At 36.1% G+C, this 6,510-nt stretch overlaps 1 long non-coding RNA gene across 1 annotated transcript in view; it reads left to right on the top strand.

Annotated features, from left to right (window-relative positions):
* The first annotated feature begins 2,308 nt into the window (after positions 1-2,308).
* LOC144578292 (uncharacterized) overlaps positions 2,309-6,510 on the top strand; it is a 136,083-nt gene continuing 131,881 nt past the window's right edge. The window contains exon 1 of the long non-coding RNA XR_013523788.1: positions 2,309-2,408. This is a non-coding gene — a long non-coding RNA (uncharacterized LOC144578292). The remainder of the gene's footprint in view (positions 2,409-6,510) is intronic.

Below are 6,510 nucleotides of genomic sequence, written 5' to 3'. Positions count from 1 at the left end.
ACCTGGAAAACAGTGAAAGTGAGACTTTTAATGGTGGTCTTACAAGATCTGGTCTCTGTAGGTGGGCACACCCAGCAAGGTCACAACAAGCAATTCATCCCCTGTTGTGCAGGTTTATTTTGCATCATGAATTGCTACAAATTATTCATTGTCTTTCAGTTTCACTGGGGTGAGAAAACTTAGTTTTCATGTGAACTCTCTTAAAAAAATATCATATTAATACACCTTACACAGTTTCTGGTATTTAGAAAGGGAGAAATAAACAGTATTTTATTACCATTACTTATATAATATTTAAACAACTAGCCGTATAAAGCTTTATGAGGGATATGGAAAATAGTATAAAGGGCAAATTGTTATTGTCTATGCAAGCTTTGCATAGCTTTTCCATGCTATCTTTAACCTTTATAATGAACACTTTACTAACTTAATTGACGTAATGTGTTTGCTGCTAAGTAATGAGAGCCCCCTACTGAGTCAGTTTTTTTTTTCCTTTTCTTTTTTTCTTTTTTTTTTTTTTTTTTTTGTCTTTTTGACTCAGTTATAGGTATTATTTAGAATTTGGTTAGCATTTACTTAAGAAATGTATATGTCATTGCTGGGTATATAACCAAAAGAGAGGAAATCAGTATATCAAAGAGATGAGTAAATATTCTTAAGCAAGAATTCCTGAAATGGTTGGATCAGGAATATCCATTTTCTGTGCATGTTGTGACTCACAGGCAGCTTGTGAAGTCTTGCCAGCTGAAGAGCCAATCTTCAAATAAGCATCTTCTTTCACAGTGTGTCAGGCATTTATCTCCCTCCTACCTGGCTGACCTTGCCACATGTGTTTCACAATATACCCCTGTTTCTCTTACATCAAAAGAGAAGGGAGCAGGGGAGTGAGCATTTCTTCTTGTTTTAGACTCTTGCTTACACCATCACAGTAAGGGACTAAAGGCTGAACTCTTTATTTATGGCTTCACCTACCTTGACTTCCTTTTTGGTTCCTTCACTAGTGGAAATCTAGCTGCCCATTACTTTCACCTGACGTTTATTAGCTGCAAGTAATGTTTATCAGCATTTTATTTTTCTGATTCAGATTCGACCCAAATCTGTCTTTTGTGACTTTTGGACTTTGAAATTTGATTCCAGCCACCAACTTCCATGCAGTCATGTCACTGAACTCTCTAAAAGGAATTTCTTCAGAACACATTGTTGATCTTATTTCATGGCTCTTCAAGTTCTTGATTCTTGCCCTTTTTTTAATTGCTACTTTTGAGACTTAATGGTTGCATTTATTTGTGTTATTAATATATCCACAGTCAGAGGGCAGGAAAAGTATATACAATTCCCAGTGAATGGATGTTCACTGACATCAGACTAAGTCTCTTTTTAATGATTATTTATTCTACCTGAGTTTGGAGAAGTGAGACTGTTGTAATAAGAACATGGAAGAGAGAGAGTCTGTACAAGACAGCAGCCTCCTACCTAGTGAAGAAAACAATTACATCAACTACATGTATGTTTTTCTTATATGCCACATATACATGAGTTTATCAATACAAAGATTCTTCAAAGTCAATTTGTAGAAATGATCTATTTTGTTAGTAGTGTAGATGTGTTAAATTAGCAGATATTTTGGTGTGGCTCTTGTCCACATCAAATTTCAGTAGGATACTGAAGAGTTCTGCTTCTGATTAAAGCCTATGCATGATTTTTAGGCCTGACCAGATACAACTACAAATATTTCACTAGGCAGGCCTCACCAAGGAAACTGCCCTACCCACACCAGACTTGGTGCACAATCAGGTGGACTGCATTCTCTGAAGGGAGTTGCAATCGAGAATCCAGGCTCTCTTTGCGGGTCAGAATCTTTCACATATTTGCATTTTTAGCTTAGTTTTCTTTATCTGAGGCCCTCAGCAAAGGTCATCTTCAGGTGTTTCTGAGGTCTCTTTTTAGGAGAGAAGGGAGAAAACTTAAGGATACTTTTCCAGACTGATTCAGTATTCAGTTCTTTTTTGTTCCTAGCTTCAAACTCAAACCCTCTCCACCCTCCCTCTAGCCCCACTTGAATCCAAAAAACTGACACTTTTGTTTGTAGATCCCTGAAGAGTGAGGCAATTCGTACTTTTCCTTTAATCTCCTGACTCTCACTCTGTGTGACATTCTATGCGGGAAAATAGAGCAGGGGGAGTGAGCGTTTCTTCTTGTTTTAGACTCTTGCTTACATCATCACAGTAAGGGACTAAAGGCTGACCTCTTTATTTACGGCTTCTCTTATCTTTTATTTTTTTATTTTTATTTTTTGAGACGGAGTCTTGCTCTGTCTCCCAGGCTGGAGTGCCAGTGGCACAATCTCGGCTCAGTGCAGCCTATGCCTCCTGGTTCAAGCAATTATCCTGCCTCAGCCTCCTGAGTAGGTGAGTTAAAGGCGTGTCCCACCATGCCCGGTTAATTTTTTATTTTTAGCGGATATGGGGTTTCACCATGTTGGGTCAGGCTGGTCTCGAACTCCTGACCTCGTGATCCACCCACCTTGGCTTCCCAAAGTGCTGGGATTACAGGTATGATACACCGTGCCCGGCCTTGTTTCTTTAATTGGCTACTTTGACATCTGACAGCTCAGTTCTCGTAGCCCAGCTGAGCTCCTGACAGATATATGTGCAGAAGATAAAAATAACATCTCTTTTTCTAAAATTAAATAATTAGTAGTTTTTACATTTAAAAACATTATGCCTAGATAAAGTAGCCTATATTTTGATTGAACCTTTTTAAGTCACTTATGTGTCCTAAATTAAACATTTCTAATAATTTTACTTTTCAGTAACATAAAAATAATTTTGTATAAAGAGATTTCCTTTGTTCACTGGGCTAAGCTGGTGATTTGAAAATGAAGCTAATTAAATACAATTCGCTGTTGATTTAGCATTCTTAGATTGCTAATGGAAATATGGCTTGAGCATCTCTAATCTAAAAGTATGAAATCCAAAATGCTCCAAAATCTGACTCTTTTTGAGCGCTGACATGACTCCACAAGCGAAAGCTTTCACACCTAACCTCATGTGACAGGCTGCAGTCAAATGCAGCCAAAACTTTGTTTTATTGCTATATTGTCACAGATATTTTGGAAAAATCACCCTCAGGCTATGTGTTTAAGGTAAATAAAAATATAAATAAATTTTATGTTTCGATGCAAAGATATATCATTCTGTATATGCAAATATTCCAAACTCAAAAAGAAAAAACCAATTAAAAATCTGAAACACTTCTGGTCCTAAGTATTTTGGATAAGAGACACTCAACCTATATTGCTATCATAAATGAAGGAAAACAAATATATGTATATAAAGTTAGATTCTTTCACAAATTTTATTTTAATAAAGTATTAAAAATGATAAATAATGTTTAAGCAGATTTTGAATTTCAACAATAAATGCTTAGCCTCAGACTACTGCATTTTTGTATTATCATTTGATGGCCACTTCTTACATGGTTTCCACAAAAATTAAACAAGTTTCCTACCCATTTTTATCAGTAATCTTTTAAGACACCATTTGGATGATCAAAAATGAAGTGGCAAATATAAATGTTTAATATATATACTTCTTAAGACCATGCTATTTATTTAGAACATTGTTCCCAATTATTTTAATGTGGTTAGTCACCTTTAAACAAACAAAAAAGAGAGAGATTTTTTGGTTTCATCAGCTTAAAATATAATAAGAAAATAATATTTGTATGTCAGAAATGATCACTTTTGAACATTATAGCATTGAATTACTAAATAGTGAGCTTTTCTCTCTTTGGGAGGACAGTAGGACAGAATCTCCTAACCTCTGCAATAATCTCCAATGGTAGCCTTGGGTTTGTGTTAGTCACCTGTAAGCCCCAGAAGGGAAGGGAAATAGCTTATGATACTTTTAATAATCAATCATGTGTCTATAATCTCGTTTGCACAATTAATTCTAAGCAAAAAGGCAAAAGAAGTGATTTTGCATTTTTACTTGTTCAAAGTCAACATTGCTCAATAGAGAAAATCAATTTTCTTGAATATGACGTTTGCCTCTTGCCTTTAGTATCACTGTGTTTTTGTAGCCAAGATGAAAGTGCTGTTGAATAGCAATGAGATTTTGTCAGTTCTGTAGGCATATATCCAGGGTTTAAATTTAAAACCTGAATTAAGTATACTAGATATGGATGAAGATTTACTATAAAATTCCATTATCCCTGACTCCAGGAGATTGATAAATCCTTGGATATTTTTAAAAAATATCATGCCTTTTCTTGCCATTTTTACACTGCTTAATAATTTTTTTCCCTTTTCTTTGGAACAAGCTTTCAGCATTTAATACTGGAATGCACAACTTTATGATGCATACTATAGCATTCATTTTTCATAATATGATGAGAGATCAATTTTAAAGTACATGCCATTCTTCTGTAATGTAATATCTAATGTACAGAAGGTTTAGTACTTGGAAGTTATTAGAAGCAATGCTTTTCAGAAAATAGAGATATTTATCATCATGTTATTCCTAGTCTAGTTTTTCTCTATCTTTGCTCATGCGTAGGTCTTGACATTTTAATTTAGTCCCACAGGGAAATTATCTTCTGCCATTTCCTCTCTCAAGACTTAGAGAGAGTTCAAAAGAAGCCATGGACACAGAAAAACACTCATTTGGGGAAACTGACCATAAAATAATTTGAATGAATGCTACATATTTTTTAAACATTGTGTGCAACACAACAGAATATAAGATTAAGTGTAAATGAAGGATACGATCTTATAACAAACTCAGTGAGATGACAGGAGAAAGGGAAACATGTATTCCTTCTCTTTAGGCTCATGATAATTTCTCTGGTCTATTCAAGTTTACCAGTGACTGTTAGAGCATGACTTTTGGAGTTAGGCTTTCATGAGTTTCATCTCTTGCTGGTCTTGCCCTTTACTTGGAATATCAGTTTGGCAAGTTAGTTCAGCCTTCTTATCATATACCTATGCATAGATTGTGAGGCCTGTTCCAGAAGTTGTGACTTTAAGGAACCGTTAAATATTAGAGGTAAATTTTAATTTCTGAGAAAGATTATATTGTAACCCACCTATGTCATTTATGTATCTCTCTCTCTCTCTCCATATAAATATTTGATATGTCTCTCTTTCTATATATGTATATATAGACAGAGTGTTGCTCTTGTTGCCCAGGTTGGAGTGCAATGGCATGATCTCAGCTCACCACAACCTCTGCCTCCTGGGTTCAAGAGATTCTCCTGCCTCAGCCTCCTGAGTAGCTGAAATTACAGGCATGCACCAATACACCTGGCTAATTTTGTATTTTTAGTAGAGACGGGGTTTCTCCATGTTGGTCACACTGGTCTCAAACTCCTGACCTCAGGTGATCCACCCAACTCTGCCTCCCAAAGTGCTGGGATTACAGGTGGGAGCCACCGTGCCTGGCTGTATGTCTATATTTTTTAAAAAAGAAAACAGGCCACACATGGTGGCTCATGCCTGTAATCCCAGCACTCTGGGAGGCCGAGGCAGGTGGATCATGAGATCAAGAGATCAAGACCATCCTGGCCAACATGGTGAAACCATTTCTCTACTAAAAAAAGAAAAATACAAAAATTAGCTGGGCATGATAATGTGAGCCTGTACTCCCAGCTACTTGGAGGCTGAGACAAGAGAATCACTTGAATCTGGGAGGTGGAGGTTGCAGTGAGCTCAGATCGTGCCACTGTACTCCAGCCTGGTGACACAGAGCAAGACTCTGTGTCAAAAAAACAAAACAAAACAAAAAAAAAAAGAAAAAAAAGGAAGAGAAGGGGAGGGGAGGAGTGGGGAGGGGAGGGGAGGGGTAGACTTACTGGATGTTTTAGACAGAAAATGCGCTGGGACTGTCTTTTTCCCATATTCTCTCAGCCTTGAGCAAAAGCAGGAGAGTTTCCAGGCCAGAGTATTCACCTCTGGATGGCATTATTAACTTCTCTTGAGATCAAGACAATACAAAACTCAGGTCCTCTCTGCCAAAGATCCTGTCTAGGAAATACTGAGTGTTTGGAGTAGTTTCAAAGATTTTCGAAATAGAAAGTATGTGCTAAGTGTATTTTACTTAAAACTTTTGGATGAATTTTTTTAAATTATTGTACTTGTGAGTAAATGTCTACTAAAATTTTAACTAATTCATTTATCCCAATCAGCATATTTTAAAACAAACTACTTAATATTTAAAACTAAAAACATGCCATAAAATTTCAAGTCCTTTTCTCTTCAAAGCAATAAAGCTATAATATTCTTTTAAAAATTGCTATACAGATTGTGAAAAGAGCCTAACATATTGCATGTCACCTAGCGTGCTCAATCAATGTTATTCCCCCATTCCTCTTAGCAGGTCCTGTTCTTCATATATAGTGAATTGCTTTGATTTCAAGGTCTTAGAAAAAAAGCTTTTTCCTAAGTACATAAATTATGTTTTTGGCAAACTACTTTTATAAAAATGATATGTTAGACTCAGTGGATAACTT

This window comes from Callithrix jacchus, chromosome 11 (assembly GCF_049354715.1).
Source record: "Callithrix jacchus isolate 240 chromosome 11, calJac240_pri, whole genome shotgun sequence".
Classification (NCBI taxonomy): domain Eukaryota; kingdom Metazoa; phylum Chordata; class Mammalia; order Primates; family Cebidae; genus Callithrix; species Callithrix jacchus.
Note: the sequence above shows the minus strand (reverse complement) of the source record. Positions and strands in the feature narration are given on the sequence as shown.